We start from the raw sequence: 22,820 nt of genomic DNA, 5'->3' as shown, positions 1-22,820 counted from the left end.
ATAGAAAGTGCTATCTAAGACAGTAGAAACATGTCCAAATATATCATCAATTACAGCAAGTTCAAAAAAGACTAAAAGCTTATTAGTTTAAACAGAGAGATTCTCAGATTAGATTGAAAAATAAGTAGCTATGCTCTAATTAAAAAACACACATAAACATAAAATCTCAGAAAAGTTGGAAGCAAGAGGAAGAAACAAAGTATGGCAGATGAATACTACCAAGAGATCCAGTTGCTATATTAATATCAGGCAAAACAGACTTTAAGGGAATAAAGAGTATTGCTACATAACTACAAAGAATTCAACTCAGTAGGAAGATATAACAATACTAAATGTGTATAATTTCATAATATAACCTCAAAATTTATAAGGAAAAATTGATAGATTATAGGGATAACTGAGCCATATTGACCACAGGGAGATATCTGAGTGCATCCTTCTCCCGACTTAATGCACGTCTCAGGATCAGCTCTGTGAGCTGGGGTGGGGCTCACACTTAGCTTTAGATCCCAGGGCTGGCATCAGCCTTTGCTCATGGAGAGCTCCCTGCTCCCAACTCCATTTTCTGCTTTCTCTCTTTTTAGTTTTTCTTGAAAATTCCCCTTACCATCTTGTGGTCCTAGTAACATATTAAAAATACACAGGCTGTAATTTAGCCAGTTTCTTGTTTTATTGGAGCAGGAGAATCTAATCTTCCATGCTGCTGGAAACAGATGTCTTTAATCATTTCTTTACTGTGTCTCCTTGCTTTCAGTCATATCCCCTTTCTAATTTAATCCTCAATCTAAGGCCAAAGTGATCTTTCTAGAATATGAATCTAATCATGTTGCTATCCTACATAAAAGCCTTCGATGTCTCTCTCACCAGCACATTGAAAAATTTTAATCATCTTAGTCGGGATCTGTCCTCTGCTTCTGCCACCAGCATCATCTCCTTTGAGTTCAGTGCTGCAATGTTTAAACTCAGAAAATTGTGGGACTCTGCATGGCCTCTTAGCACTCTGTACAGACTGTTTTCTCTGCCTGTGATGTTCACCCCCAACTCAGATGGATATTTAGTGAATAAACATTAGCATGGCCATACTGGTTGTTAATATACCCAAAAGCACTCTTGTTATTGTTGTTAGGTGCCGTCGAGTCAGTTCCAAATCATAGTGACCCTGTGTACAACAGAACGAAACACTGCCTGGTCCTGCGCCATGCTCACAATCGTAATGTTTGAGCCCACTGTTGTAGCCACTGTGTCAATCCATCTCGTTGAGGGTCTTCCTCTTCTTCACTGACTCTTCTTCATAGCCTGTTTTAGTCTGGAAGCTCAGCTGAAACCTCTCCGCCATGCGTAACCCTGCTGGTATCCGAATACCAGTGGCATAGCTTCCAGCATCACAGCAACACGCAAGCCCCCACAGTATGACAAACTGACAGACATGTGGGGGAAAACACACTCTACAAGTATGTAAATTATCACTAGCCTGTCTTTTTCCACACGACTCTTTGCCCTCTCACCCCTATCCCAACCCAACACTTGGCACAGTGGGAGCGGTGGTGGGGGAGCTCCAGGACCCAGAGCTACCTGCTAATTGAACAACATTAGCCTGCTCCATGGAAACCCTGGTGATGTAGTGGTTGAGAACTACCAAAAGGTTGGCAGTTTGAATCCACCAGGCAATCCTTGGAAACCTTATGGGACAGTTCTACTCTGTCCTATAGGGTCACTATGCATCGGAATCAAATCAATGGCAACAGGTTTGGTTTATATTTTTGGTATCCTGCCCCGACCTCTCCTTTTCCAGGTGAATCCTGCTTGTACTTCAAGATTCCAGTAAAGCATTGCTTCTCCTATGAAGTACCACTGGCCTTCTCTCTTTACTCCTTGTATGCTACACAAGCAACCTGTGCACACCTCTGCTTTCTCCCATCCTGTGCTGTATCATACTTGTCCTTCATGCAGACTAGACTGTGTGCTACTCAAAGACAGAACTATATCTAAATTATCATGGTAAGCACTTTTCTTGCACTGTGTTTGGCATATTATCAAACCTCAATAAAATATTGTTTAAAGGTTAGAATTTTGCATTGTGCTTTCACATGGGCACCGCTGTTTCTCCAACTCTAGGAGGGAAGAGAGACTGAAAATATGTCTACCTGGAGCTGTCTGCTTGATTTTGGCATGAGTTCAGCAGCTGCAAGTGCTGCTGAGCCTCCATTTTCCTGGAAGAGAGATTATCAGCAAAGCAAAAGGGGAAGTGACATTTTACGGGTCGGAGGCTCTCCCATCTCAATTTGAACAGTAAAAGAGCCTTTGTAGAGCATAATGTAGATTTTAATTTCATATATAAATATAATTCTGATTGATTTCTTTTTCTTTCTTTACCAAAAATCAGAATAGTCACGAGTAAAGGTGAACAAGTCTGTGTATAAAAATATTATGCTAAAAATGTGCATTTACCTTGGGAAGGTTTGTAATTTTGAAGATAATTCTCCTTAGGTCTCATTTCTTGCTGTAATGGGAAGGCCGTACCACTTTTTCACATTGCTTTATTTCTGGTTATTGCCATGGTAACGCAGGCCTATTCCAACATATATGCATTTTGAGTTAATCTCTTACTTAAGGAAAATACCAAGGAGAATAAAAAGTAGGAAAAAGAAGCAAATGGCTTCTGTTGAATAGGTTTTATGAGGCTCAACACTTAACCTGGTACTAAATAAAAGCAAGCAATTTCTGCTCTGGGTGATTAAAGGAAGGGCAAAGAAGTTTCCACTTTAAAAGGACTTCAAACATTCATGAGAGTTAAAAAAAAAAAAATTGGTACCTAGGATAACAGAACAGAAAACTGAACAAAGATGAATAAATTAAGATTCAGAGAGGTAAGCAACTTCCTTTGTAGTCACACGACTCGTGAGTGGTAGAACTCAGTTGAGAATTTCTCCGCCAGCACATGACCACGTGGATGGCAAGGAAACTGCTCTCACATAGGCATGGCTACATTTTTGTTACAAAGGGTCATGCTAATTTATTTGCATATTGATTCGCTTTTATTGAATGCCCTATGCTAGGTTCTGGGACGAAATGAGAAGCAAAACAGCCATGGTCCCTGCCTTCATGGAATTTACAAGAGAATTTCCCATAAGAACTTCCTGGAAATTTCTATTTAGATTTCAAATTGATGTTGTTGACATGTAAACAGAAGGATTTGGCAACAAACCTTATGCTAATATTTATAAATACTGTTTAGAAGGAAATAGAGCTGTTACTGAAAGCTTGTTATTGATGCAGGAACAAACATGTTAGATACTCACTTAGCAAGTTCTTTTAAGGAGCCTCCATAGGAAATACTAAACCAAACTACAAAATTCAAATTCTGGTTCATCTTCCTTCTAAAGAAAGTCAACATTCATTGGAGTCAACAGTAGTACCACCTCTTTGTATAAGGGAGCCCTGGTGGCACAATGATTAAGAGCTCAGCTGCTTACCAAAAGGTTGGGAGTTTGAAACCATCAGCTGCTCCTTGGAAACTCTATGGGGCAGGTCTAAAGACTTTTTAGTGGCTTCCAGTTCCTTAAATTTTATGTTCAAATGTTTTAATATGTTTAAAGGGCCTTTCATGAAGTGGTTCTCGATTATTTCTCCTTTCACTTAGTTTGCTTTTTCTTTTTTTATTGTGCTTTAAGTGAAAGTTTACAATTCAAGTCAGAATCTCATAAAAAAAATTACATACAAGGCAGAGCCAAGAAGGCGGAATAGACAGACGCTTCCGTCCAACCGTCTTTACAACAAAGACCTGAAAAAACAAGTGAAACGAGTATATTTGTGACAAGCTGGGAGCCCTGAGCATCAAAGACAAGCTCAGACAACGAACTGAGGGGCAGGGGAACGAAGAGACCGTTCAGAAGCGGAGAGGAGTTGCTGCACCCGAATCGAGGGGCGCTCTCAGGCACCATTCCTGGAGCGGAGGTGGTGGTGGTTGAGCCGCAGTTTCCTCAGGGAGAAGCAGCTCAGCCACACAGCCCACTCACACCTCTGGAACCTGACGAGAAGGGCGCTCTTGGCAAAAGCAAAGTACTTGAGTATATTTTACAGTGCCTCCCCCCTCTCCACCCCCAAGCCAGCTTGAGTGGCTGAATCCCTAGGCCTGAGATAGACCTTGGTGAGTACCTGGAGCCGTCCTCCCGGCCTTGGGGAAGGAAAAAATTTGCAACTGGGGGAAAAAGATAATTTGCTAGCTCCATTAACTGGGGGAGCTCAGGGCAGAAGCAGCTCCTGTCCAGGCATAAACCATCCGTGGACCTTGAGCACCTTTCCCTTCTGCATGGACCTGTGTGGGCCTATTTCAGGAGAATAGGCCCTTGTTGGCAAACTCCAACCATTTCAGCGGTGCGGTGGAGAGGCGGGTGTTTGATGTTTGACATTGCTTTGCATATTAAACAAGGTCCTCACCTAACCACAACAGGGACCTAAGGACTGGTGGCTCCACTTGGGTTGCCCAGCCACCCGCAAAAGGAGTCCAGGGAAAGCTGGTACCTCCCAGTCCTTACAACAAAAACTTTGGGTGCCCATGGTCAGGGCCCACCCACCAGCATGCTCTAGGGAACAGAGATGCGTTTTCCTCAGAGATGCTTGGGGGTCGGTTCTCAGCCCCCTGCCTTCTTCAGAGCATGACCCCCTGCTGCAATCAGATACAGGTATATACGCCAATCACCCCTGCACCTCTAAGACTGTAGGACAGAGCCTGTACCACACACTTGATATCAGCTACCTGGAAACCTGAGCTGAATTCATACAAGAAAACTGAATGGACTCCTAGACTGATATACCTGATAACAGCTCTAGCCACATAGGGACAGGACACCAGAGCTCCAAAGGCAAAAATAATCAAGCTAGCTCACTCAAGCAACCCATAGGGGTATAGCAAAACAAAACAAAGCAAGCAGTTATGACACAGTAAGCAAGCATAAACTAATACAATAACTTACAGATGGCTCGGAGGCAACAGTCAATATCAAGTCCCATAAAGAAACAGACCATGGTCACCTCAACAGCCTCTCAAAACAAGGAATCTAGGGATCTTTTAGATGAAAGTGCATTCCTGGAATTACCAGATGCAGATTACAAAACATTAGTATACAGAACCCTTCAGAACATCAGGAAGGAAATGAGGCAATATGCAGAACAAACCAAGGAACACACAGATAAAGCAACTGAAGAACTCAGAAAGATTATTCAGGAACATAATGAAAAGTTTAATAAGCTGGAAAAATCCATATGCAGACAGCAATCAGAAATTTAGAAGGTTAACAATAAAATTAGAGAATTAGATAACTCAATAGAAAGTCAGAGGAGCAGAATTGAGGAAGTAGAAGCTAGAATTCCTGAACTCGAACATAGATCACTTGGCACTAATATATTTGAAAAAAATTCAGATAAAAGAATTAAAAAAAGTGAAGAAACCTTAAGAATCATGTGGGACTCTATCAAGAGAAAGAACCTACGAGTGATTGGAGTACCAGAACAGGGAGGGATAACAGAAAACACAGACAGAATTGTTGAGGATTTGTTGGCAAAAAACTTCCCTGATATTGTGAAAGATGAGAAGATATCTATCCAAGATGCTCATCGAACTCCACGTAAGGTAGATGTTAAAAGAAAGTCACCAAGACATATTATAATCAAACTTGCCAAAACCAAAGATAAAGAGACAATTATAAGGGCAGCGAAGGATAAAAGAAGTCACCTACAAGGGAGAGTCAATAACAATAAGCTTGGACTACTCGGCAGAAACCATGCAGGCAAGAAGGCAATGGGATGACGTACTTAAAAATTGAAGGAAAAAAATTGCCTGCCAAGAATCATATATCCATCAAAACTGCCTCTTAAATATGAAGGTGAAATTAAGACATTTCCAGATAAACACAAGTTGAGGGAATTCGTAAAAACCAAACCAAAACTACAAGAAATACTAAAGGGAGTTCTTTGGTTAGAAAATCAATAATACCAGGTATCAATCCAAGACTAGAACATTGGGCAGAGCAACCAGAAGTCAACCCAGACAGCCAGACAGGGAAATCCAAAAAAAAAAAGCCCAACACAGGGTAACGGCGATGTTATTATATAAAAGAAGACAACATTAAAATAATAAAGAGGGACTAAGAGATGTAATCATACACCTTCCATATGGGGAGGAAGATATGGCAATGGAAAGAAATAAAAGTTAGTTATAAATTTAGAAAAATAGGGGTAAATAAGGTAACGCCAAAGGAGACAAACTATCCTACTCATCAAAATTACAAGGGAAAAATACAGACTCAGCAGAAACAAAATCAACAACAACAAATATGAGGAAAGGACAATATATAAAGAAAATCTACTCAGCACATAAAATCAAGTGGGAAAAAGAACCTGTCAACACACAAAAAAAGACATCAAAATGATAGCACTAAATTCATACCTATCCATAATTACCCTGAATGTAAATGGACTAAATGCACCAATAAAGGGACAGAGAGTGGCAGAATGGATTAAAAAACAAGGTCCGTCTATATGCTGCCTACAAGAGATACACCTTAGATGTAGAGACACAAACTAAAACTCAAAATATGGAAAAAAATATATCAAGCAAACTACAATCAAAAAAGAGCAGGAGTAGAAATATTAAAAAAGAGAGACTTTAAAGTTAAATCCATCAGAAAGGATAAGGAAGGACACTATATAATGATTAAAGGGGCAATACACCAAGAAGATATAACCATATTAAATATTTATGCACCCAATGACAGGGCTGCAAGATACATAAAACAAACTCTATCAGCATTGAAAAGTGAGATAGGTAGCTCCACAATAATAGTAGGAGACTTCAACACGCCACTTTCAGTGAAGGACAGGACATCCAGAAAGAAGCTCAATAAAGACACGGAATATCTAAATGCCACAATCAACCAACTTGAACTCATAGACATGTACAGAACACTCCACCCAACAGTGGCCAAGTATACTTTCTTTTCTAGTGCACCTGCAACATTCTCTAGAATACACCACATATTAGGTCATAAAGCAAGCCTTAACAGAATCCAAAACATTGAAATATTACGAAGTATCTTCTCTGACCACAAGGCCATGAAAGTGGAAATCAATAACAGGAAGAGCAGGGAAAAGAAATCAGACACTTGGAAACTGAACAATACCCTTCTCAAAAAAGACTGAATTATAAGAAGACATTAAGGATGGAATAAAGAAATTCATAGAATCCAACGAGAATGAAAACACTTCCTATCAGAACCTTTGGGACACAGCAAAAACGGTGCTCAGAGGGCAATTTATATCAATAAATGCATGAATCCAAAAAGAAGAAAGGGCCAAAATCAAAGAGCTATCCCTACAACTTGAACAAATAGAAAGAGAGCAACAACAGAAACCCACAGACACTAGAAGAAAACAAATAATAAAAATCAGAGCTGCACTAAATGAAATAGAAAACAGAAAAACAATTGTAAGAATTAACAAGACCAAAAGTTGGTTCTTTGAAAAAATCAACAAAATTGATAAACCATTGGCCAAACTGACAAAAGAAAAACAGGAGAGGAAGCAAATAACGAAAATAAGAAAGGAGATGGGAGATATTACAACAGACCCAACTGAAATTGAAAGAATCATATCAGATTAGTATGAAAAACTATACTCAAATTAGAAACCCTAGAAGAAATGGATGAATTCCTAGAAACACACTACCTACCTAAACTAACACAAACAGAGGTAGAACAACTAGATAAACCCATAACAAAAGAAGAGATTGAAAAGGTAATCAAAATCTCCCAACAAAAAAATCCCTGGTCTGGACAGCTTCACTGCAGAGTTCTAACAAACTTTCAGAGAAGAGTTAACACCACTACTACTAAAGGTATTTCAGACATAGAAAAGGACGGAATACTCCCAAACTCACTCTATGAAGCCACCATATCCCTGATACCAAAATCAGGTAAAGACACCACAAGAAAAGAAAATTATAGACCTATATCCCTCATAAATGTACATGCAAAAATCCTCAACAAAATTCTAGCCAATAGGATTCAACAACATATCAAAAAAATAATTCACCATGACCAAGTGGGATTCATACCAGGTATGCAAAAAAAAATTTTTTTTTTTTTTATGCAGGGATAGTTCAACATTAGAAAAACAATTAATGTAATCTACCACATAAATAAAACAAAAGACAAGAATCACATGATTTTATCAATTGATGCAGAAAAGGCATTTGACAAAGTTCAACACTCATTCATGATAAAAACTCTCAGCAAAATAGGAATAGAAGGAAAATTTCTCAACATAACAAAGGGCATTTATACGAAGCCAACAGCCAACATCATCCTAAATGGAGAGAGCCTGAAAACATTCCCACTGAGATCGGGAACCAGACAAGGATGCCTTTTATCACCACTCTTATTCAACATTGTGCTGGAAGTTCTAGCCAGAGCAGTTAGGCTAGATAAAAAAATAAAGAGCGTCCAGATTGGCAAGGAAGAAGTAAAAGTATCTATTTGCAGATAACATGATCTTATACACAGAACCCTAAGGAATCCTCCAGAAAACTACCGAAACTAATAGAAGAATTCAGCAGAGCATCAGCATACAAGATAAACATACAAAAATCAGTTGGAACCCTCTGCACCAACAAAAAGAACATCAAAGAGGAAATCACCAAATTAATGCCATTTACAGCAGCCCCCAAGAAGATGAAATACTTAGGAATTAATCTTTTTTTTTCTTAAAAAAAAAAACGTAAAAGACTTATACAAAGAAACCTACAGTACACTTTTGCAAGAAAGCAAAAGAGACTTACATAGTGGGAGAACATACCTTGCTCGTGGATAGGAAGACTTAACATTATAAAAATGTCTATTCTACCAAAAGCGGTCTATACATTTAATGCACTTCCAATCCAAATCCCAAGGATTAATGAGATGGAGAAACAAATCACCAATTTCATATGGAAAGGAAAGAGGCCCCAGATAAATAAGGCATTACTGGAAAAGAAGAACAAAGTGGGAGGCCTTACTTTACCTGATTTTAGAACCTGTTATACTGCCACAGTAGTCAAAACAGCCTGGTACTGGTACAACAACAGACACATGGACCAATGGAACAGAATTGAGAATCCAGACATAAATCCATCCACATATGAGAAGCTGATATTTGACAAAGGCCCCAAAACAGTTAAATGGGGAAAAGACAGTCTTTTTAACAAATGGTGCTGGCATAACTGGATAACCATCTGCAAAGAAATGAAACAAGACCCATATCTCACTCCATGCACAAAAACTAACTCAAAATGGATTAAAGACCTAAATATAAAATCTAATACGATAAAGATCATGGAAGAAAAAATAGGGAGAATGTTAGGAGCCCTAATACATGGCATAAACGGTATAGAAAACATTATAAAGAACGTAGAAGAAAAACTAGATAACTGGGAGTTCCTAAAAATCAACCACTTATGCTCATCCAAAGACTTCACCAAAAGAGTAAAAAGACTACCTACAGACTGGGAAAAAGTTTTTAGCTATGACATTTCTGACCAGTGCCTGATCTCTAAAATCTACATGATACTGCAAAAACCCAACTGCAAAAAGACAAATAACCCAATTAAAAAATGGCTGAAAGATATGAATAGACACTTCACTAAAGAAGACATTCAGGTAGCTAACAGATATATGAGGAAATGTTCACCATCATTAACCATTAGAGAAATGCAGATCAAAACTACAATGAGGTGTCATCTCACTCCAACAAGGCTGGCATTAATCCAAAAAACACAAAATAATAAATGTTGGAGAGGTTGTGGAGAGATTGGAACACTTATACACTGCTGGTGGGAATGTCAAATGGTACAACCACTTTGGAAATCGATTTGGTGCATTCTTAAAAAGTTAGAAATAGAACTACCATACGATCCAGCAATCCCACTCCTTGCAATATGTCCTAGAGAAATAAGAACCTTTACACAGTTATATGCACACCCATGTTTATTGCAGCACTGTTTACAGTAGCAAAAACATGAAAGCAACCAAGGTGCCCATCAACGGATGAATGGATAAATAAATTATGGTATATTCACACAATGGAATACTACGCATCAATAAAGAACAGTGAGGAATCTGTGAAACATTTCATAACATAGAGGAACCTGGAAGGCATTATGCTGAGTGAAATTAGTCAGTTGCAAAAGGACAAATATTGTGTAAGACCACTAGTATAAGAACTTGAGAAATAGTTTAAACTGAGAAGAAAACATTCTTCTGTGATTACGAGAGGGGGGAGGGAGGGAGGGTGGGACAGAGGTATTCACTAATTAGTAGATAAGAACTAGTTTAGGTGAAGGGAAAGATAACACACAATACAGGGGAGGTCAGCACAACTGGACTAAACCAAAAGTAAAGAAGTTTCCTGAATAAACTGAATGCTTCGAAGTCCAGCATAGCGGGGGCAGGGGTCTGGGGACCATCGTTTCAGGGGACATCTAAGTCAATTGGCATAATAAAATCTATTAAGAAAACATTCTGCATCCCACTTTGAGGAGTGGCGTCTGGGGTTTTAAACGCTAGCAAGCAGCCATCTAAGATGCATCAATTGGTCTCAACCCACCTGGATCAAAGGAGAATGAAGAACATCAAGGACACAAGGAGATTACGAGCCCAAGAGACAGAAAGGGCCACGTGAACCAGCGACTACATCATCCTGAGACCAAAAGAACTAGATGGTGCCTGGCTACAACCGATGACTGCCCTGACAGGGAACACAACAGGGAACCCCTGAGGGAGCAGGAGAGCAGTGGGATGCAGACCCCGAATTCTCATAAGACCGACTTAATGGTCTGACTGAGACTGGAAGGACCCCGTTGGTCATGGCCCCCAGACCTTTTTTTGCCCCAGGACAGGAACCATTCCCGAAGTCAACTCTTCAGACATGGATTGGACTGGACAATGGGTTGGAGAGGGATGCTGGTAAGGAATGAGCTTCTTGGATCAGGTGGACACTTGAGACTATGTTGGCATCTCCTGCCTGGAGGGGAGATGAGAGGGTGGAGGGGGTTAGTAGCTGGTGAAATGGACACGAAAAGAGAGAGTGGAGTCAGAGAGCAGGCTGCCTCATTAGGGGAAGAGTAACTGGGAGTGTGTAGCAAGGTGTATATGGGTTTTTGTGTGAGAGACTGACTTGACTTGTAAACTTTCACTTAAAGCACAATAAAAATTATTTTTAAAAAACTTATGCACATATTGTTATGTGACCCTTTTTGCTTTTCCTACAATGCGACAGCACACTCCTCCTCTCCACCCTGTATTTCCCCTGTCCATTCAATCAGCTCCTGTCCCATTCTGCCTTCTCATCTTGCCTCCGGACAGGAACTGCCCATTTAGTCTTATGTAACTACTTGAGCCAAGAAGCACACTCTTCATCAGTATCATTTTATGTTTAATTATCCAGTCTAATCTTTGTCTGAAGAGTTGGATTAGGGGATGATTTTAGGCCTAGGCTAACAGAGAGTCTGGGAGCCATGTCTTCTGGGGTCCCCCCAGTCTCAGACCATCAAGTCTGGTCTTTTTACTAAAATTTGAGTTCTGCACCCCACTTATCTCCCCCTCCATCAGGGACTGTCCTGCCCTTCATCTAAAATAATTCTTGTCTATTATCTAGTTAGTGAATACCCTTCTCACTCCCTCCCCACCCTTGTAACCATCAAAGAATATTTTCTTCTATTTTAAACCTCTTCTTTTTTTTTTTTTCCAGTTTTTATGGTGCTTTAAGTGAAACTTTACAAATCAAGCCAGTTTCTCATACAAAAATTTATATACACCTTCCTATATACTCCTAATTGCTCTCTCCCTAATGAGACAGCCCCCTCCTTCCTACCACTCTCTCTTTTCATGTCCATTCTACCAGCTTCTAACCGCATCTGCCTTCTCATCTCCCCTCTACATAGGAGATGTCAACATAGTCTCAGGTGTCTACTTGATCCAAGAAGCTCATTCTTCACCAGCATAGTTTTCTATCTCATTGTCCAGTCCAATGCATGTCTGAAGAGGTGGCTTCGGGAATGGTTCCTGTCCTGGGCTAACAGAAGGTCTGGGGACCATGACCACCAGTGTCCTTCTACTCTCAGTCAGACCATTAAGTCTGGTCTTTTTATAAGAATTTGGGGTCTGCATCCCACTGCTCTCCTGCTCCCTCAGGGGTTCTCTATTGCGTTCCCTGTTAGGGTAGTCATCGGTTGTAGCCAAGCACAATCTAGTTCTTCTGGTCTCAGGCTGATGTAGTAGTCTCTGATTTATGTGGCCTTTTCTGTCTCTTGGGCTAGTAATTACCTTGTCTCCTTGGTGTTCTCCATTCTCCTTTGGTCCAGGTTGGTTGAGGACAATTGATGCATCTTAGATGGCTGCTTGCTAGCATTTAAGGCCCCAGATTCCGCTCTCCAAAGTGGGCTGCAGAATATTTTCTTAATAGATTTTATTATGCCAATTGACTTAGATGTCCCCTGAGGCCATAGTCCCCAAACCCCTGCCCCTGCTACGCTGGCCTTCGGAGCATTCAGTTAATTCAGGAAACTTCTTTACTTTTGGTTTAGTCCAGTTGTGCTGACCTCGCCTGTATTGTGTGTTGTCTTTCCTCTCTCCTAAAATAGTTCTTATGTACCATATATTTAGTAAATACCCCTTTCCCTTTCTTTTTCCCTCCCCACCCCATAACCATCAAAGAATATTTTCTTCTCTATTCAAACTATTTCTCGAGTTCTTATAATGGTGATGTTATGCAATATTTCCCCTGTTGTAACTGACTAATTTCACTCAGCATAATGACTTCCAGGTTCCTCCATGTTATGAAATGTTTCACAGATTCATCACTGTTCTTTATCAATGCGTAGCATTCCATTGTGTGCGTATACCATAACTTATTTATCCATTCATCCGTCGATGGGCATCTTGGTTTCTTCCATCTTTTTGCCATTGTAAACAGTGCTGCAATAAACATGGGTGTGCATATATCTGTTTGTGTAAAGGTTCTTATTTGTCTAGGATATTTTCCAAGGAGCGGGATTGCTGGAATTTATGGTAGTTCTATTTCCAGCTTTTTAAGGAAGTGCCAAATGGATTTCCAAAGTGGCTGTACCATTTTACATTCCCACCAGCAGTGTAGAAGTGTTCCAGTCTCTCCACAACCTCTCCAACATTTATTATTTTGTGTTTTTTGGATTAGTGCCAGCCTTGTTGGAGTAAGATGGAATCTCATTGTAGTTTTGGTTTGCATTTCTCTAATGGCTAATGATGGTGAGCATTTCCTCATGTATCTGTTAGCTACCTGAATGTCTTCTTTAGTGAAGTGTCTGTTCATATCTTTTGCCCATTTTTTAATTGAGCTATATGTCTTTTTGTAATTGAGTGTATGCAGTACCATGTAGATTGTAGAGATCAGGTGCTGATCGGAAATGTCATAGCTAAAAACTTTTTCCCAGTCTGTAGGTAGTCTTTTTACTCTTTTAGTGAAGTCTTTGGATGAGCATAGTTGTTTGATTTTTAGGAGCAACCAGTTTTCTAGTTTTTCTTCTGTGTTCTTAGTAATGTTTTGTATCCTGTTTATGCCATGTATTAGGGCTCCTAAAGTTATGCTTATTTTTTCTTTCATGATCTTTATCGTTTTAGATTTTGTATTTAGGGCTTTGATCCATTTTGAGTTAGTTTTTGTGCATGGAGTGAGATATGGGTCTTGTTTCATTTTTTTGCAGATCGATATCCAGTTATGCCAGCACCATTTGTTAAAAAGACTGTCTTTTCCCCATTTAATGGACTTTACATCTTTATCAAATACCAACTACTCATATGGGGATGGATTTATGTCTGGATTCTCAATTCTGTTCCATTGGCCCATGTATCTGTTGTTGTACCAGTACCAGGCTGTTTTGACTACTGCTGCGGTGTAATATGTTCTAAAATCAGTTAGAGTGAGGCCTCCCACGTTGTTCCTCTTTCTCAGTAATGCTCTACTTATCCAGGGCCTCTTTCCCTTCCATATGAAGTTAGTGATTTGTTTTTCCATCTCATTAAAAAATGTCGTTGGAATTTAGATTGGAATGGCATTGAATCTATGGAATGCTTTTGGTGGAATACACATTTTTACAATGTTAAGTTTTCTTATCCATGAGCAAGGTATGTTTTTCCACTTATGTAGGTCTCTTTTGGTTTCTTGCAGAAGTATACTGTAGTTTTCTTTGTATAAGTCTTTTACATCTCTGGTAAGATTTATTCCTAAGTATTGTGTCTTCTTGGGGGTACTGTAAATGGTATTGATTTGGGGATTTCTTCTTCGGTGTTCTTTTTGTCGGTGTAAAGAAATTCAACTGATTTTTGTATGTTTGTCTTATATTCTGATACTCTGCTAAACTCTTCTATTAGTTTCAGGAGTTTTCTTGAGGATTCCTTAGGGTTTTCTGTGTATAAGATCATGGCATCTGCAAATAGAGATACTTTTATTTCTTCTTTGTCATTCTGGATGCCCTGTATTTCTTTATCTAGCCTAATTGCTCTGGCTAGGACCTAGGGCACAACGTTGAATAAGAGTGGTTACAAAGGGCATCCTTGTCTGGTTTCCGCTCTCGGGGGACCCCTTTCAGACTCTCTCCATTTAGGATGATGTTGGCTATTGGCTTTGTATGAATGCCCTTTATTATGTTAAGGAATTTTCCTTCTATTCCTATTTTGCTGAGAGTTTTTATCATGAATGGGTGTTGAACTTTGTCAAATGCCTTTTCTGCGTCAGTTGATAAAATCTTGTGAATCTTGTCTTTTATTTCATTTATGTGAGGGATTACATTAATTGTTTTTCTAATGTTGAACCATCCCTGCATACCTGGTATAAATCCCACTTGGTCATGTTGAATTTTTCTTTTTTTATATGTTGTTGCATTCTATTGACTAGAATTTTGTTGAGGATTTTTGCATCTAACTTCATGAGGGATATAGGTCTGTAATTTTCTTTTCTTGTGGTGTCTTTACTTGGTTTTGGTATCAGTGATATGCCAGCTTCACAGAATGAGTTTGGTAGTATTCCATCCTTTTCTATGCTCTGAAATACCTTTAGTAGTAGTGTTGTTAACTCTTCCCTGAAAGTTTGGTAGAACTCTGCAGTGAAGCCGTCTGGCCCAGGGATTTCTTTGTTGGGAGTTTTTTGATTACCTTTTCAATCTCTTCTTTTGTTACAGGTCTATTTAGTTGTTCTACCTCTGTTTGTGTTAGTTTAGGTAGGTAGTGTGTTTCTAGGAATTTATCCATTTCTTCTAGGTTTTCAAATATTTTAGAGTACAATTTGCATAGCAATCTGATATGATTCTTTTAATTTCAGTTGGGTCTGTTGTAATATCACCCATCTCATTTCTTATTTGGGTTATGTGGTTCCTCTCCTGTTTTTCTTTTGTCAGTTTGGCCGATGGTTTATCAATTTTGTTGATTTTTTCAAAGAACCAACTTTTGGTCTTGGTAATTCTTTCAATTCTTTTTCTGTTTTCTATTTCATTTAGTTCTGCTCTAATTTTTATTATTTGTTTTCTTCTGGTGCCTGAGGGTGTCTTTTGTTGCTGTCTTTCTATTTGTTCAAGTTGTAGGGATAATTCTTTGATTTGGCCCCTTCTTCTTTTTGTATGTGTGCATTTATTGATATAAATTGACCTCTGAGCACTGCTTTCACTGTGTCCCAAAGGTTCTGATAGGAAGCGTTTTCATTCTCATTGGATTCCATGAATTTCTTTATTCTATCCTTAATGTCTTCTATAATCCAGTCTTTTCTGAGCAGGGTATTGTTCAGTTTCGAAGTGTTTGATTTCTTTTCCCTGTTTTTTCTGCTATTGATTCCTACTTTTATGGCCTTGTTGTCAGAGAATATGCTTTGTATTATTTCAGTGTTTTGGATTCTGCTAAGGCTTGTTTTATGACCTAATATGGGGCCTATTCTAGAGACTGTTTCACGTGCACTAGAAAAGAAAGTATACTTGACTGCTGTTGGGTGGAGTGTTCTGTATATGTCAAGAGTTCAAGTTGGTTGATTGTGGCATTTAGATCTTCCACATCTTTATTGAGCTCTTTTTGGATATTCTGTCCTTCACAGAAAATGGTGGGTTGAAGTCTCTTACTATTATTGTGGAGCTGTGTATCTCACTTTTCAATGCTGATAGAGTTTATTTTATGTATTTTGCAGCACTGTCATTGGGTGCATAAATATTTAATATGGTTATATCCTCCTGGTATATTGTCCCTTTAATCATTATATAGTGTCCTTCCTTATCCTTTCTGATGGATTTAACTTTAAAGTCTCTCTTTTTTAATATTTCTACTCCTGCTCTTTTTTGATTGTAGTTTGCTTGATATATTTTTTTTCACCCTTCGAGTTTTAATTTGTTTGTGTCTTTAAGTCTAACGTATGTCTCTTATAAGCAGCATATAGACGGATCATGTTTTTTAACCCCTTCTTCCACTCTCAGTCTCTTTATTGGTGCATTTAGTCCATTTACATTCAACGTAATTATGGATAGGTATGAATTTAGTGCTGTCATTTTGATGTCTTTTTGTGTGTGTTGTTGACAGTGTCTTTTTCCTACTTAATTTTTTTGTGCTGAGTAGATTATCTTTGTATATTGTCTTTTCCTCATATTTGTTGTTGTTTGTTTTGTTTCTGCTGAGTCTCTATTTTTTATGTGCATTTTATTTGGATGTGTAGGATAGTTTGTCTCCTTTGTGGTTACCTTATTACTGACCTGTATTTTTCTGAATTTAACCTTTTATTTCTTTGTTTTGCCTTGTCTTCTTCTCCATGTGAAAGATCTATGAATTCATTTCTTAGTCCCTCTTTACTGTTTTAATGTTGTCTTCTTTTACATAATAACATCACTGTTTCCCCGTTTTGAGTGCTTTTTTTTTTATGTTGATTTATTTTTGTAATTCCCCTGTCTGTGTTGACATCTGATTACTCCGCCCAGTGTTCTAGTCCTGGGTCGATACCTGATATTATTGATTTTCTAACCAAAGAACTCCCTTTTGTATTTCTTGTAGTTTTGGTTTGATTTTTACAAGTTCCCTAAACTTCTATTTATCTGGAAATGTCCTAATTTCATCTTCGTATTTGAGAGACAGTTTTGTGGATATATGATTCTTTGCCGGCAACCTTTTTCCTTCAATTTTTTAAAAAAGTTATCCCATTGCTTTCTTGCGTGCATGGTTTCTGCCAAATAGTTCGAGCTTATTCTTATCGACTCTCCTTGTTTGGTGACTTTTCAATTTCCCCTAGCTGCTCTTAAAATTCTCTCTTTATCTTTAGTTTTGGCAAGTTCGATTATAATATGTCTTGGTGACTTTCTTTTAACATCTACCTTATGTGGAGTTCAATGAGCATCTTGGATATGTGTTTTCTCATCTTTCACGATATCAGGGAAATTTTCTGCCAACAGATCTTCAACAATTCTGTCTGTATTTTCTGTTATCCCTTCCTGTTCTGGTACTCCAAATACTCGTAGGTAATTTCTCTTGATAGAGTCCCACATGATTCTTAAGTTTTCTTCATTTTTTTAAAAATTCTTTTATCTGATTTTTCTTTAAATATATTCATACCAAGTGATTTATGTTCAAGTTCACAAATTCTGCCTTCTGCTTACTCAGTTCTGCTTCTCTGACTTTCTATTGAGTTGTCTAATTCTGTAATTTTATTGCTAATCTTCTGAATTTCTGATTGCTGTCTGTCTATGGATTCTTCTAGCTTGTCAAATTTTTTAATATGTTCCTGAATAACCTTTTTAATTTGTTCAGCTGCTTTGTATGCATGTTCCTTGGTTTGTTCTGCATATTGCCTGATTTCCTTCCTGATGCCTTAAAGGGTTCTGTATGTTAATCTTGTATATTCTGTATCCGGTTACTCCAGAAAGCCACTTTCCTCTTGAAGATCCCTTGATTCTTTGTTTTGAGAGCTTGTTGAGGCAATCATGGTCTGTTTCTTTATGTAACTTGATATTGACTGTTGTCTCTGAGCCATCTATAAGTTATCGTATTTGTTTATTTTATGCTTGCTTACTGTGTCATAGCTTCTTGCTTTGTTTTGTTTTGATATGCCCAAATGGGTTGCTTGAGTGAGCTAAGTTGATAATTTTCACCTTTGGAGCTCTGACATCCTGTCCCCAGATGGCTAGAGCTGTTATCAGGTGTATGAGTCTAGGAGTCCATTCACTTTTCTTGTATGAATTCACAAGCTCTGTCCTACAGCCTTAGAGGAAAGGGGTGACTGGTGTAGGTACCGGTATCTGGTTTCAGCAGGGCATCACACTCTGAGCAAGGCAGGGAGCTGAGTATCATCTCCCAAGTGCCTCTGAGGAAACAGTGTCCCTGTTCCCTAGAGCATACAGGTGGGTGGGTTCTGCAGACAGACCATGGGCATCCAATGTTTTTGGGTGTGAGGACTGGGAGGTATCAGTTATCCTCAGACCTCTGTCATGGGTGTTTGCGTGACCTGAGTGGAGCCACCTGTCCTTAGGTCCCTGATGTGGGTAGGTGAGGACCCTGTTTAATAGGCAAAGTGATGTCGAACATCAAATACCCACCTCTGCACCACACAGCTGAAACAGTTGTAGTCTGCCAACAAGGACCTAGTCTCCTGAATAGGCCCACACAGGTCCATGCAGTGGGGAAAGGTACTCAAAATTGACAGACCATTTATGCCTGGATAGGAGACGCTTCTGTCCTGAGCTCCCCCGGTTAGTGGAGTTGGCAAATTATTTTTTCCCCCAATTGCAGTTTTATTCCTTCTCCAGGGCCTGGAGGATGGCTTTAGGTGCTCAGCAGGGCCTGTCTCAGACCCAGAGAAAGCCACAGCCACTGAACCTGGTTTGGGGGCAGGTGGCACGGTAAAATATATGCAAGTACTTAGTTTTGCTGAGAGCTCTGTTCTTCTCTGGTTCTGGAGGTGTGAGTAGGCTATGTGGCTGGCTGCTTCTCCCTGAGGAAACTGTGGCTGAACACTAGTACTAACCCGCTGCAGCCGCTCCCAGGACTGGTACCTGAGGATTCCCAGTGATTCAGGTCCAGTAACTCCTCTCTGCTTCTGAACTGTCTCTCTTCCTCCCCCTGCCCCTCAGTTCATTTTCTGACCTTGTCTTTGATGTTCAGGGCTTCTCAAACCAAACCAAACCCACTGCCATCGAGTCAATTCTGACCCATAGCGACCCTAGCATTCCTAGCTTGTCATAAATTTACTCTTTTCACTTTTTTTTTTTTTCTGGTCTTTGTTGTAAGAGGGCTTGCCGGAAGCATCTGTTTATTCTGCCATCTTGGCCCCGGCTCTCTCTGAAACTTTTCTTGAGTTCTTATAATAGTGGTCTCACACAATATTTGTCCTTTTGTGACTAATTTCACTCAGCGTAATGCCTTCCGGATTCATCCATGTTATGAGATGTTTCTCATATTCATCATTGTTCTTTATCATTGCATAGCATTCCATCGTGTGAAAATACCATAATTTCTTATTCATTTGTTGATGGGCACCTATTTTGTTTCCATCTTTTGGCTATTGTGAATAGTACTGAAATGAACATGGGTGTGAGTATATCTAGTCATGTCAGGGCACTTATTTCTCTAGGATATATTCTAAGCAGTGGGACTGCTAGGTCATATGGTACTTCTATTTCTAGCTTTTTAAGGAAGCACTAAAACCATTTCCAAAGTGGCTGTACCATTTTACATTCCCATCAGCACTGTATGAGTCTTCCAGTCTCTCCACAACCTCACCAACATTTATTAATTTGTTTCAAATTAATGCTAGCCTTGTTGGGATGAGATGATGGTGTCTCATTGTAGTTTTGGTTTGCTTTTCTCTGATGGCTAATGATCACGAGCATTTCCTCCTGTATCTGGTAGCCTATTGAATGTCTTCTTTGGTGAAGTGCCTGTTCATATCCATTGCCCATTTTTTAATTGAGTTATTTGTCCTTTTGTTGTTGAGGTTTTGCAGTATCTTATAGGTTTTTTTTTTTTATAGGTTTTAGAGATTAGTCGCTGATCAGATTTGTCGTAACTAAATTTTTTTTCCCAGTCTGTAGGTTGTCCTTTTTACTCTTTTGGTGAAGTCTTTGGATGAGCATAAGTGTTTGACTTTTAGAAGCTCTGAGTTATCTAATTTCTCTTCTGGTGTTTGTGCATTGCTAGTAATGAATGTTTTGTATACTGTTTATATCATGTATTAGGGCTCCTGGCATTGTCTTTGATCCATTTTGAGTTAGTTTTTGTGCATGGTGTGAGGTATGGGTCTTGTTTTATTTTTTTTTTTGCAGTTATGCCAGCACCATGTGTTAAAGAGACTGTCTTTTCCCCAATTAACAGACTTTCAGTGATTGTTAAATATCAGCTGCTCACAGGTGGATGAATTTACTTCTGATTCTCAAATCTGTTCCATTCATCTATGTATCTGTTTTTGTACCAGCACCAGGCTGTTTTGACTACTGTGGTGACATAATAGGTTCTAAAATTAGGTAGAGTGAGGCCTCCCACTTTGTTCTTCTTTCTCAGTGATGCTTTGCTTATCTGGGGCCTCTTCTCTTTCCATTTGAAGTTGGTGATTTGTTTCTCCATATCATTAAAAAATGCCATTGGAATTTGGATCTGAATTGCATTGTATCTATAGATTGCTTTAGGTAGAATAGACATTTTTACAATGTTTAGTCTTCCTATCCACGACCAAGGTATATTTTTCCACTTATATAGGTCTCTTTTGGTTTCTTGCAGTTGTGTCTTTTAGTTTTCTTTGGATAGGTCTTTTATGTCTCTGGTTAGATTTATTCCTAAGTATTTTATCTTCTTCAGAGCTATTGTAAATGGTATTGACTTGATGATTTCCTCTTCGATGTTCTCTTTGTTGGTGTAGGGGAATCCAACTGATTTTTGTATGTTTATCTTGTATCCTGATATTCTGCTGAACTCTTCTATGAGTTCCAATAGTTTTCTTGTGGATTTTTTAGGGTTTTCTGTCTATAAGATCATATCATCTGCAAATAGAGATACTTTTACTTCTTCCTTACCAATGTGGATGCCCTTTATTTCTTTTGCTAGCCTAATTGCTCTGACTAGGACTTCCAGCACAATGTTGAATAAGAGTGGTGATAAAGTCATCCTTGTCTAGTTCCCCTTCTCAAGGGGAATGCTTTTAGACCCACTCCATTTAGGATGATGTTGGCTATTGGCTTTGTATAAATGCTCTTTATTATGTTGAGGAATTTTCCTTCTATTCTTATTCTGCTGAGAGTTTTTACCGTGAATCGGTGTTGGACTTCGTCAAATGCTTTTTCTGCATCAATTGATAAAATCCTGTGGTTCTTGTCTCTTATTTATGTGATGGATTGCATTGATTGTTTTTCTCATGTTGAACCATCGTTGCGCACCTGGTATGAATCCTACTTGTTCATGGTGAATTAGTTTTTGTTTCTTTTTTGATATGTTATGGAATTCTAGTGGCTAGAATTTTGCTGAGGATTTTTGTGTCTAAGTTCATGGGGGATATTGGTCTGTAATTTTCTTTTTGTGCAGTGTCTTTACCTGGTTTTGGTATCAGGGTTATGCAGGCTTCATAGAATGAGTTTGGGAGTATTCCATTCTTTTCTATGCTCTGAAATACCTTTAGTAGTAGTGGTGTTACCTCTTCTCTGAAAGTTTGGTAGAATTCTCCAGTGAAGCTGTTATGGCCAGGTTTTTTGGGGGGGAGGGGCAGTTTTTTAAATTACCTTTTCAATCTCTTCTTTTGTTATGGGTTTATTTATTTGTTTTGCCTCTGTTTGTGTTAGTTTAGGTAGGTACTGTGTTTCTAGAAATTTGTCCATTTCCTCTTAGTTTTCAAATTTGTTACAGTACAATTTTTCATAGTATTCTGTTATGATTCTTTTAATTTCGGTTGGGCCTATTGTGATATTGCCCATTTCATTTCTTATTCGGGTTATTTGTTTCCTCTCCTGTTTTTCTTTTGTCAATTTGGCCAATGGTTTATCAATTTTGTTGATATTTTCAAAGGACCAGCTTTTGGTCTTGTTAACTCTTTCAATTGTTTTTCAATTCTCTATGTCATTTAATTCTGCTCTAATTTTTTTTTTTTTTTTTTGCTTTCTCCTGGTGCCTGAGGGTTTCTTTTGTTGCTCTCTTTCTATTTTTTCAAGTTGTAGGGTTAATGCTTTGATTTTGGCCCTTGTTTTTGAATGTGTGCATTTGCTGTTATAAATTGAACTCTGAGCACTGACTTTGCTGTGTTTTCATTCTCATTTGATTCTGTGAATTTCTTTATTCTGTCCTTAACTTCTTCTATGTCTTTATGGTCAGAAAAGATGCTTTGCAATATTTTAATGTCTTGGATTCTGTTAAGGTTTGCATTATGGCCTAATATGTGATATATTCTGGAGAATATTCCATAAAAAAAAAATGCATTAGAAAAGAAAGTGTACTTGTGTGCTGTCGGGTGGAGTGTTCTGCATATGTCTGTGAGGTCAAGTTGGTTGATTGTGGCATTTAGATCTTTTGTGTCTTTATTAAGCTTCTTTCTGGATGTTCTGTCCATCATCAGAAGTGTTGTGTTGAAGTCTCCTACTATTATTGTGAAGCTGTGTGTCTGCTTTTGCAATGTCTTTAGAGTTTGTTTTATGTATTTATGTATTTTGGAGCCCTTTCTTTGGATGTCTTAGTTATCTAGTGATGTTATAACAAAAATAACACAAATGGGTGGCTTCAACAAACAGAAATTCATTTTCTTAAAGATTAGTAACCTGAAAGTCT

The sequence above is a fragment of the Elephas maximus genome, chromosome 7, assembly GCF_024166365.1.
Source record: "Elephas maximus indicus isolate mEleMax1 chromosome 7, mEleMax1 primary haplotype, whole genome shotgun sequence".
Classification (NCBI taxonomy): domain Eukaryota; kingdom Metazoa; phylum Chordata; class Mammalia; order Proboscidea; family Elephantidae; genus Elephas; species Elephas maximus.
This window is presented reverse-complemented; position numbering follows the sequence as displayed.